The 10,894-nt window shown below is 51.3% G+C and overlaps 1 long non-coding RNA gene across 1 annotated transcript; it reads left to right on the top strand.

Moving 5' to 3' along the window:
• Positions 1 to 9,606: 9,606 nt before the first annotated feature.
• Positions 9,607 to 10,569, top strand: LOC120747648 (uncharacterized). The gene is made up of 3 exons (XR_005699154.2): positions 9,607 to 9,700; positions 10,048 to 10,161; positions 10,346 to 10,569. It is a non-coding gene; the product is annotated as an uncharacterized LOC120747648 (long non-coding RNA).
• The last annotated feature ends 325 nt before the right edge of the window (positions 10,570 to 10,894 follow it).

The following is a 10,894-nucleotide window of genomic DNA, read 5'->3' as shown; positions in this document are numbered from 1 at the left end:
CTCAAAACCTTAGCAGATCTCCACTCTTTGTGTGGGTCTTTGAATTGGGTAAGACCTTGGCTAGGCCTCACAAATGAAGATTTAGACCCTCTCTTCAATTTATTGAAGGGGGAGAGGGAGCTGGTTTCTCCCAGGGAACTGACCCCAGAGGCAAAGACAGCAATCAAAAAGGTACAGAAGGCCTTATCAGAGAGGCAGGCTCATCGATGTGAGCCAAACATACCTTTCCAATTCATTGTTCTAGGGAAACTGCCACATTTGCATGGTTTGATTTTTCAATGGATCGAAGGGCAGAGAGATTCACTCTTGATCATAGAGTGGGTCTTCCTCTCTCACCAAAGATCCAAGACCATCACTGAGCCACAAGAATTGATAGCTCAACTGATTCGGAAGGCAAGTGTGAGATTGTGTGAGCTGGCTGGTTGTGACTTTACATGTATTCACCTTCCGGTCAAACTTTCTAAGGAGGGAAGGAACTCTCCCAAGAGATTGACCAAAGAGATGTTTGAGCATTTGCTCCAGAGCAATGCCAGTCTCCAATTGTCTCTGGACAGCTACAGGGGACAAATATCAGTCCATGCCCCGTCTCACAAGTTGCTCAATGAGGAATTCCACCTCATTCCTCGTGAGAAGAGGAGTCGGAGACCACTCAAGGCTCTCACAGTGTTCACGGACGCATCCGGGGCTTCCCACAAGTCGGTGATGACTTGGAGAAATCCTCAGACTCAGCGTTGGGAAGCTGATGTGGAGTTTGTGGAGGGATCCCCCCAAGTGGCTGAACTAGCTGCAGTGGTAAGAGCCTTTGAGAAGTTCTCGGAACCAATTAATTTGGTAACAGACTCTGCTTACGTGGCGGGGGTAGTGTCCAGAGCGGAGCAGGCTGTGCTCAAAGAAATTGACAATGAGCATCTCTTCAGATTGCTTTCAAAGCTAATTTATTTAATTTCTCATCGAGAACATCCGTTCTATGTGATGCATGTAAGATCACACACTGATTTGCCAGGTGAAGTTGCAGAGGGGAATCGTCAGGCAGATTCCCTTGCTGCACCTGTTGAAAATGCACGTCTCCCTGATATCTTCCAACAGGCAAAGCTGAGTCACCAACAATACCATCAGAATGTGCCAGGCGTGATCCGTCAGTTCCAGCTAACACGGAGCCAGGCTCGAGCCATTGTGGCCACCTGTCCCAACTGCCAGGTCCAAGCGATGCCATCGATGGGTATGGGAGTTAACCCCCGGGGCCTTGGCAGTTGTGAGGTATGGCAGACAGACATCACACACATTCCTAGTTTTGGACACCTCAAATATGTTCATGTAAGCATTGACACACATTCAGGTGCAGTGTATGCCTCTGCCCATGCAGGGGAAAAGACTGAACATGCCAAGAAACACCTAGTGCAAGCTTTTTCAGTGTTGGGGATTCCAAAAGAAATCAAAACTGATAACGGCCCAGCGTACACGTCCAAGGGGTTCCTGGAGTTTCTCCAGCAGTGGGGAGTGGAATATAAAACTGGCATCCCTCACTCCCCCACAGGTCAAGCTATGGTTGAGAGAGCACATCAGACGCTCAAACAGGTCCTGGCTAGACAGAGTAGTACGACTGTGTAAATGTCTCCACATGAGAAACTCGGCAAAGCCATGTTTACCATCGATTTTCTGAACTGTTCATTTGAAAACATGAGTCCACCAGTGGTACACCATTTTAACAGTGGCAATCAGTTCAAATTGTCTCAGCGTCCACCAGTCATGATTAGGGATCCAGAAACTTGGGAAACCAAAGGTCCCTATGAGCTCGTGACCTGGGGTCGTGGCTATGCGTGCGTGGCCACTCCCTCAGGCCCGCGGTGGATTCCCCAGAAGTGGGTGAAACCTTTTGTCCCTAAAAATCCAGCTCCAGCAGAAGGGGATAAGAGGCAAGTAGCCGTTGCATCCAAAAGAAGACACCGCCGGATGGAAGAAAAAGAATCTTCCTAGATGTGGACTCCTTCCAGCAGAAACAGAAACTTTTAACATGTTTTAAAAATGTTTGTTTTTCTTTTTAGAGAAAGCCTACCTCACACTCAACCCTGTGATGAACCCCATACAAGTTGTCATCTTGTTGTTGCTGAACAGTCTGGCAACTGCATGGATCATCCCTCAGCCATGTCAAAATGTCTGGGTGACCCTGGCACAGACACTTCCGCAGGAAAACATATGTTTGTCCACTGCATCAACAGAGAATCCTATGTCTACCTGTCTAGTAGGAATTCCATTATGGGCAGGAATTCTGTCTCGGCTTTTAGGAGGGCCATGTACCATAGGGCGGTTGTCCGTATTGACACCCAACCAAACTTTAATTGGTGAATGGACTCATAAAAACAAATCAGCAAACAAAATTCAAAAGAGAAGTGCTGACCAATTGGATCCAAATTGTAATTCAGAAATTTTTCATTGGGCCAAGTCAAAAAGAGTCGCTGTGTCCCTGTTCCTTCCGTGGGTCGCAGCAGCTAAAGCTCTAGGTGAATTGGGCCATCTAGAGTGCTGGGTAGTCAAACAGGCAAATTTAACGTCCACCGCCATCAGCTCTCTCCTAGAAGATGAGGAAATTACCAGACAGGCCACTCTCCAGAACCGTGCTGCTATAGATTATCTCTTGTTACTTCATGGACATGAATGCCAGGAATTTGAAGGACTGTGTTGCCTAAACCTGACCTCGAAGGCTCCAAACATCCATGCTGCCCTTCGAAGCATGAGCAGCTTGATCGGACAAGTGAAGCAAGAATCTGAGGACTGGATCAAAGAACTGTGCAAAGGCTGGGGACTTACAGGGTGGTGGACTTCTATAGTTAAAACAATTTTGTTATTTCTTGTTATTCTTTTCCTTGTAACAATAGCGTTCGGGATACTACGCTGTTTGATTTTCAAGGCTATCAATAGTCTCATATCTTCTACCTCAGAAGTCAACCACATAGAGTTGGCAAACCTAAAGCAGGTTGGCTCCCCCACCAATTGTAATTGGTGGGAAAACCCACATTCTGTGTAACCTAATGTTCTTCTTCTAATGATCTTAAACAAAAAAGGGGGAGATGTTGTGTTCCTCTGAGGAATGGTTTTTCCCCTCAGAGTCCCCCTGAAACCTGTGCTAGGTAGTTCAACCCTTTTTCCCTATCATACCTACTCCTGACCCTATTGGCTCAGGGCCAATATCTTTCCTTGGCCCAAAACTAGATATACCCCTGTTTCTTCCTGGTTCTCTCTCTCTCTCCTCGGCCTCCTGGAACATCACATCGGGAATAAAGCTTGGACGGAAGCTGGGGGTGAGAGCCACTCTTTCGAAATCTCTATTCTGTCTCTCTGAAATATATTTCCCTAAAACCCCTGAATAACTGAGCTAGCGAGAGCCGGGGGGTGGCTAGAGGGAAGTATATTTTCAGGTGTCTGTGCCTCTGACTCTCCCTGTTGCAGACAGGTAAAAAATGTTATAAAAGAAAGGTCTTCTAAAATATGGATTAGGCCCTGCTACTTTAGCTAAGCAGCTAGCAATAGCTTGCAAGTTCCCAGTTGAAAACTATTTTGAGAAGGAGAAGTTTGTTAACACAACAGCCTATTCTCAGGGAGAAAAACAAGTGCACCTGCATAAATATTAGCTCTGTTCCATGAGAACCCACAAAGGAAAAATGGAAACAACCTGAATCCTAGCACGTACACACAAATGACCTTCTGACCAATAAATGAAGTAGTAAGAAAACTACCAGCCAAGGGGTGCTGTGCACAAGGTCTGTGAAAACTCTATAAGTGATGTGAATAAAGAATTGGCTTTTCCTGCATGAAGAATATGGAGTCTCAGCTGATTTATTACAACATCTCCCCACCACCAAAACAAACACACAGCCAGTTTGGCACCAGACCTGCCTCTCTGCCAGCCCATTTCTTGGAAAACACCCCTGATTGCCATCTCTGCCAATGCAATTCCTACTTTCCAACCACCTTTTCTGCAGCCAGGCGAGAAAAGTAGTCCCTCCCAGCTCCGGACACCTCCAGACACCAACTGCTTTCAGCAGTCACAAGCCTGAAATATCAACTTCCTTCCTTAACCAGCCCACGAGGAGCTCACACAGGGAGGCCTTTTTGTCCAAGGATACCCACAGAAGAGCTCGAGGATGGAGCAGTTTGAAACGCAACTCCTCCAGAGTTTAAACCTCCCTTTATCAAATGAGCACGCACCAACCTGCCCCAGAGGGAAAGCAGGCAGGCAAGAGAAGCTCCTCTCCCACAACAGCAAGCTCTGTGCTGTGCTTCCTTCTGTTCCAGCTGGGGAGCGGAGGCCATAGGCTACTCCTCAGTTTGGGAAGGAACCCAGGGGAATGGCCTGATCTGGGAGAACAGCAGAGGGAAGTTCCCCAAGAGGTAGGAAAAGGTTTTCTGGAAGCAAGAGATCATGACAATATTTCTGCAGGGGAAAAAAAAGAAGGCATTTCAAAAAGTTTCCAGGCAGAAATTTCTGCCCCAACATGACAACCCCAAAGTCTCTGTGGTGTGTCAGGAGACATCATTTGTGTCCGTCCCCCAAAGCACAATCAGCTCCCCAACAAGACTTCAAGACTAAAGGACAAACCTTCCCCCTCCACCTCTCCACACCAGCTCGAGGGAGTCTCTGTCCATGGCAAGATCTCCTTTGTCAGTCTACATTGACACGAGCTGGCTGCAGGAGGCATTTGCATTGGACGTGTCCCCAGATGGGGTGGAAAAAAAGCAGCAGCGATTCCAGTGGAAAGAAAAGGCAATGCCATTTGGGAAGACACCAGCGTGAGCTCCCTACAACTGCAGGCCTTTAATCCCTTGCATAAAGCAGCATCCATCCATGGGGCAGCACAAGCGTTTTGATGACAATGCTGACAAAATTGCTGCCCTTTCGTGGTGCTGTAGGTGACTCCAAATCACAAGAAATGTGCCAGGTGTGCCAAAGACAGGCAGAGATGGTGAGAAAAAACAGCTGGTGTGCTGAAAAGGTGGCCAAAAGAATGCTTTGTAATCTCCCCTTTTCATCCTTTCCCCAGCCAAGACAAAGCAATGTCCTTTTCCCCATCACCGATGGTGACCCAGGCAAAAAATGCAGCGTGGGGACAGAGTCCGGCACTGCTCCCAGAGCCCGCCCTGGCCAGGGCCGTGCCGTGCCGGGCCAGCCCCGGGAGCCGCCGCGCCCGCGCTGTGCCGCAGCCCCGGCTCCGAGCGCTCGTCCCCGCCGAGCCGGGCGCGCGCGGGGCCGAGCCGGGCGCGCGCGGGGCCGAGCGCCCCCCTCAGGCCGCGCGCCGCCGGCGCAGCCGCGGCCGTTGCGCTCCGGGCGTTGTGGCCAAGGCAGCGATGGACGCCATGGCGCAGCTGCCGCTGCCTGCCGGGCTCGGCGCCGGCACCTTCCCCGCCAAGCTCTGGAGCCTGGCGAATGACCCCCGCGTCCGCTCCCTGCGCTGGGACAGCGAGGCCCGGGGGCTGCTCGTAGACCGCTCCCTGTTCGAGCGGGAGCTGCTCAGGCCGGGCGGTGCCCAGGGACCGGCCCCGCACGCCTTCAGGGCCACGCAGTTCCGCAGCTTCGTGCGCCAGCTCTACCGCTACGGCTTCCGCAAGGTGCCGGGCCGGGCTGGCGCGGCTGCGCCGGGCGATGCCGGGGCCTGGCTGCACTACAGCAACCCCTGGTTTCGCCGCGACCGCCCCGACCTCCTGCTCCGCATCAGGCGCCGGAGCGCGGCCAACACGCAGCGGCGGGCGGCGGGGCCGGAGGGGCGCAGGCGCCCGCCCTGCGGCTCCCAGCAGCTCCCCGGGCCGCGGCCGCTGCCGGACGAGCGGCACGGGCGCGCTCGCTTCCAGCCGCTGCCCAGGGAGCGGCCGCCGCTCGCCCGGCGCCCGCCCTGCGGCTTCCACCTGCTGCACCGGGAGCGGCCGGGGCCGGCCCGGCGGGAGGGGCCGAGCCGCTTCCAAGAGCTCTACGGGGAGCGGCCGCTGCCCGCCGAGCGGGAGCTGCTCCGGGTCCCGCCCTGCCACTTCCAGGGCTTCCACGGGGAGCAGCTGCTGCCGCCCCGATGGGAGGGGCCCCGCAGCCGCATGCAGGAGCTCTACGGGGAGCAGCCGCCTCCGCTGGACCGGGAGCTGCTCTGGATGCAGCCCTGCAGCTTCCAGCAGCTCCACAGGGAGCAGCAGCCCCCAGCCTCCAACCCACCAGGTAGGAGAAGAGTTCTAGCCTTGCTTTTCCAAAAGGTCATGAAAAGCGACCGTTTGAAGTGTTTTCAAACAATGCTCTGTCGTTCTGAGACAGAAATTGTCAAGCCTACTAGGAAGGGGCACCTAGAAAGTCAAAAGATTCTCTGCCTGGTTTTCCTGTGTGCTTCCTGTGATCTTTGATCCAAGGCAGCAGTAGAGCTCTGCGTCCCAAAGCCACATTCTGGAGCCTGACTCACGTGTTTGGGTTCTTGCAGCCGCACCGGGCACTTCAGCCCCGCATGCTCCAGCTGGCAGTGCTGGCTGTGCAGCATCAACGGCCTCCAGCTCAGCGCAGAATGCACCTGCGCAAGAGGAATCACCAGCGCTGGATCTTGGCCTGGAGATTGAGAAGATGATCCGGGAGATCAGGAACTCCCTGCCTGTAAAGGCTCCCTCTGCTCAGGTAACCCCATTGGATGGGAATGAAAGAGGCTGGGCTGAGAGCTACTGAACGTTGTTACGTAGCTGACAAGTGAAGGTTTCTTGAGTTTCATTCTTTTCATTCCTATTTAGTTATCTAATTATTCTTGGTCAAGCCAGATTTCCCAAAGAAGAGGGAATGAAAAAGTCTTCCCCCACAGTGAGGATGAGGGGTGTGAGCCTGTGTTGGCCACATTTGGTTGTTCCTTTTCCTTGGGAAGAATGCCTGGTGCAGGGGCATTTGTGGTGATGCTTTGTAGGTTCTACCAGGCCTTGTTTGGTGGGAAAGAAGAGCAGAGTGTTTGGAGAATTGCCACTGAAGGCCAAGTGTCCCGTGCAGGGAGCGGCACGCGAGAGGTGTCTCTGTTGCAGCAGCAGATGTGGGCTCTGCCTCTTTTGGGTTGTTAGGCCAAGGCAAAGCAAGGGCCGGGCTGCAGCTGCAGCTGCTGCTGCTGTGTGAGCCCTGCCGTGCGTGTGGGCGCTGCCAGAGCCCTGTGTGGGGATGGGCTGGAGCTGCAGCTCCCTTGTCCTTTTGTTGGACAGATTCAGTCTTTGGATTAGGAATCTCGTTTCTCTTAACTCTTGCCTCTTCCCAGACTTGCCTGGAGAGTGAGTGCTGGCACAGGCCTTTTTGCAGATTATTATCCGTGTTGGCCAAAGAATGTCTCTCTTTCTCGTGATGTGCAGAGCCATTGCCTACAGTACATTTGTGATTGAGGAAGGGCAGACTCAGGGTGGGGAGTGGGATTTTCTGGATTCAGCAATATCTTATTCTCAAGTGGAATGTCTTGTGTCTTTTGTCAACTCACACATAGCAGTTTTCAAAAGCATTTTATTCCATAATAAAAGGAAACCTTGCAGGCTCTGAACCATCTTTAGAATCTTTAGGATTCTGATGGAAGGGCTGTTGCAGAAGAGATAAATATTCTGCAGCTGGTCATAGTGAGAATATCTTTCTGTCCAAAGGTAATTTGGAGTTGCTTAATCTTGGGAATTTACTTCCTCAGTGGAATAGAAACAGTACTTAGTTGTCTGACTATTCGTGTCTTTCGGGTTGGTTTTCTTTTCTACACTCCAAATTTACGCATTTTTGGCACTGGAAAATTTGTTCCTGGAAATACCCATGGTCCATAACAGTTTGCCTGGGTCATACCTATGGGGCAGCAGCGGAGGGCTCCAAAAAGCAGCACCTTGTGATGGACTGTGTGGGCAGCTGGGTGGGTGGGGGTGGTGAGACTCCCAGCCAGAAATGTGTGCTCTGCCTGTGGGTTTGCAGCACACGGCCCTGGGCAGGGCTGGCAGCGAGCTCTGCCCTTGCTGACAGCCACGTTGGCAACAAGGAGAGCCCCTGGCTTTCTGCTGGCTGATTTCTTCCAGCTCGTAGGGGATAAGGCAGGGTCAGAGCGTGAGGCCACGTCCCCTCACTTGGTGTCTTCTGATTTTCTGCATTCATGTTTTGCCTCAAAGGTCATTTTGTAAGAGCTTCAGTTTCACCTTGGCCACCCAAATCCTGAGTTTAAAACACTTGTGATGTGAGCTGTGTGGGCAGTGTTCCCCTCGTGCTACACAGCCTTTGGGAGTGGAGAAGAACAGTGACTGTATCCCTGATGTGATTCCAAGGAAATCCTGAGTGATCTTTGGGTACCTTTCTTTCTTTTTATCTTTCAAGGGGAATATTAATGTTGCCCCTGAGTCTCCAAGAGAGGACCCCATGAACAGGGCTGCAGCTGAGGAAGTTTCATCTGGCACCGAGAGCTGCGAGAACAGTTCCCCAGAGCCCGAGGAGCCTGGTAAGGAGAGAGCCCACGTTGGTTTGGAGAGGTGTGAGACGGCTGCTCTGAGCCTGCCTGGGACAGGAAGGGAGATCAGAAGAGCTGAGTTCTTGTCTGCAGGGCTGCTGCTTCCTGGTGCCTTTAGTTCCAATCCTGCAGTGGCACAAGCTCCCTGAGCCCTGCCCTCCACGCTTCTCCAGAGGCTCTGACACTGAGTCCTCTGCTGTGGCAAGAGAGCCGGGACTAAACCTGACCTTGTGGGAGTTGTGTCACCAACCTGTGTGTCCCAGTTTGGTCTGTAACTCAGCTCACAGCACCCTTCAGCTGCAGCCATTTCAGCGAGGACTGAGGGCTCTCTGTCAGCACAGAGAAAGAACAAGGCTGGGCTTCTTTGGGGGAGCTGGGATTGTTCTGTGTTTCAAGCTCTCGTGGGTGCCATTTGCACCGCGAGTGCTGAGACTTTATCGAGGTACTTCCATGCTTTACACAGTTTTGGAAACTCGGAAGGATCCCTGTTCTCTAAAGAGCAGGCTTCAAATTCCCCCGGGAGAGTCTGCCTTTGAGGCCATCTTTTACAGTCTGTGATGGAAGGACAATTGCTGCCCAAGGGAAACGTGCACAAGGGCCAATATTGACTCAGGGTTCTCTTTTCTTCCCAGATCCAATGTGATCGACGTCTCCTGGAGGGGTGCCCTGCAGTGGCAGGAAGAGACAGAGGGAGAGCCTGTGACTGCCAGGCAGGTAGAATCCCTCTGTCTACAGTGATATATTTAGAATCATATAGTTATATTTTTCTATATAATTGATATTTATCGATATACAGTGTAATTATAGATCTATAGTTGTGTTCAAGTGCCTATATAGTTATAGATCTGTAGATGTGACATTTTATGTATTTATATTTGGATTTCTATAGTCATAATAATGTATGCATAGTTATAGTTCTAGATGTACATAGTTACATTTACCTATGTAGATAGTTAAATTTATATATATATACAGTAATTTTTATAAATATTCATAGTTATACACTTACAGCTATATGGGTGTTTAGTTCCATAGATTAGTGTCTGTATAGGTATAGACTAGCTTTTAACCCCTTTCCCTGTCTCCCTTTGTGCTTTTCCCCCTGTGCCCTCGCTGTCCCCTGTCCCTGTGCTGGGTCCGAGCTGTTGGCCGGGCTGGGCGGAGCAGCAGCTGCAGCCCCGGGTGTCCCTGGAGCGCTGGGAGCTGCCGCTGGCCCCAGGCGCTGTCCCCTGAGGAGCTGCTGAAGGACGGTGAGACTGAGGGGGCTGAGGAGGCGCTGACGCTGCAGGGACGGTGACCTTGAGCTGCTGGGGGACTGAGGGCTGTGGGGGAGCAGAGGGCGATGGGGGCCCTGAGGTGACAGGGAAGTGGCACTGAGGTGAGGGGGTGGTGGCTCTAAGGGGACGGGATGGGTCTGAAGGGACTGAGTGGGGTGAGAGGACTGTGGGGGGCTGAAGAGACTGAAGGGGGCCGGGGCTTTGCCAGGGGACGGTGGGGCTGAGGGGATGGAGGGGGCCAGCAGGGAGCACAGAGGGCTCCGGGACTGCAGCTCTGCCAGGCCTTGGAGCCAATTCCAGAGCCTCCACCTTTGCCACAGCTGCCCTGAGGACCTTGAGGACAGGCGGAGACCGACAGGAGCCAGCAGGGAGAAGCTGAAGGCCGCCAGCTCCAGCAGTGAACAGGGAGCTGCTGCTGCCAGCCCAGAGCCTGGGTGAGGCCACAGGGCCGGAGAGGCAGGGTGGGGGTGAGGATGGTGTGGGCTTTGGCCCTGGGCTTTGGCCAAACATTTTCTTTCTAAGCCTCCTTGGGAAGCGCTGAGATTTTCCCTGACTGAAGGGCCGGTGCTGCCAAGGGAAACATCCCGATCCTGACTCAGTGTTCCCTTTGCTTCCCAGATGTGCCATCTGCTGTCCCTGTCCAGGAGAGCTGCTCTGCACAGGAGGAAGCAAGCACAGAAAGAAAAGCTTTGAAGATATGGACTTGAACATAGAGTGGGATAATTATATGGATATATATGTAGGCGGGTTGCTATTTGTATAGGAATATTTCCACATGTATGTTGTTCTATCTGTGATTAGTTTTACTTCCTATGTATACACTCATGTAGGTATTTCTATTGTTGTCGTGTTAGATATATGGCCCTTTAAATAGGTATATTATTATTTGTATAAGTAAATATGTCTATTTTTGTATTTACATAGGTATATTAATCTATTTATGAATGTAATTCTATTTACATGTCTCTGGAGATTTATAGCTGTGTATTTGTATTGATACACATGGATGGATATTTAGATAGGTACAGTTACTTCATCACAGATAGTTTGGTTTGTGTATCTTTTATATATATATATATTGTATGTAGTATGAAGTATTTTATCTATATTTACTTATTTCTATTGAGTTGGTTATATATGTATATCTTTCTTTTTTAACACGTATGG

The sequence above is a fragment of the Hirundo rustica genome, unplaced genomic scaffold (genome assembly GCF_015227805.2).
Source record: "Hirundo rustica isolate bHirRus1 unplaced genomic scaffold, bHirRus1.pri.v3 scaffold_129_arrow_ctg1, whole genome shotgun sequence".
NCBI classification, from domain to species: Eukaryota; Metazoa; Chordata; class Aves; order Passeriformes; family Hirundinidae; genus Hirundo; species Hirundo rustica.
This window is presented reverse-complemented; position numbering and strand designations above follow the sequence as displayed.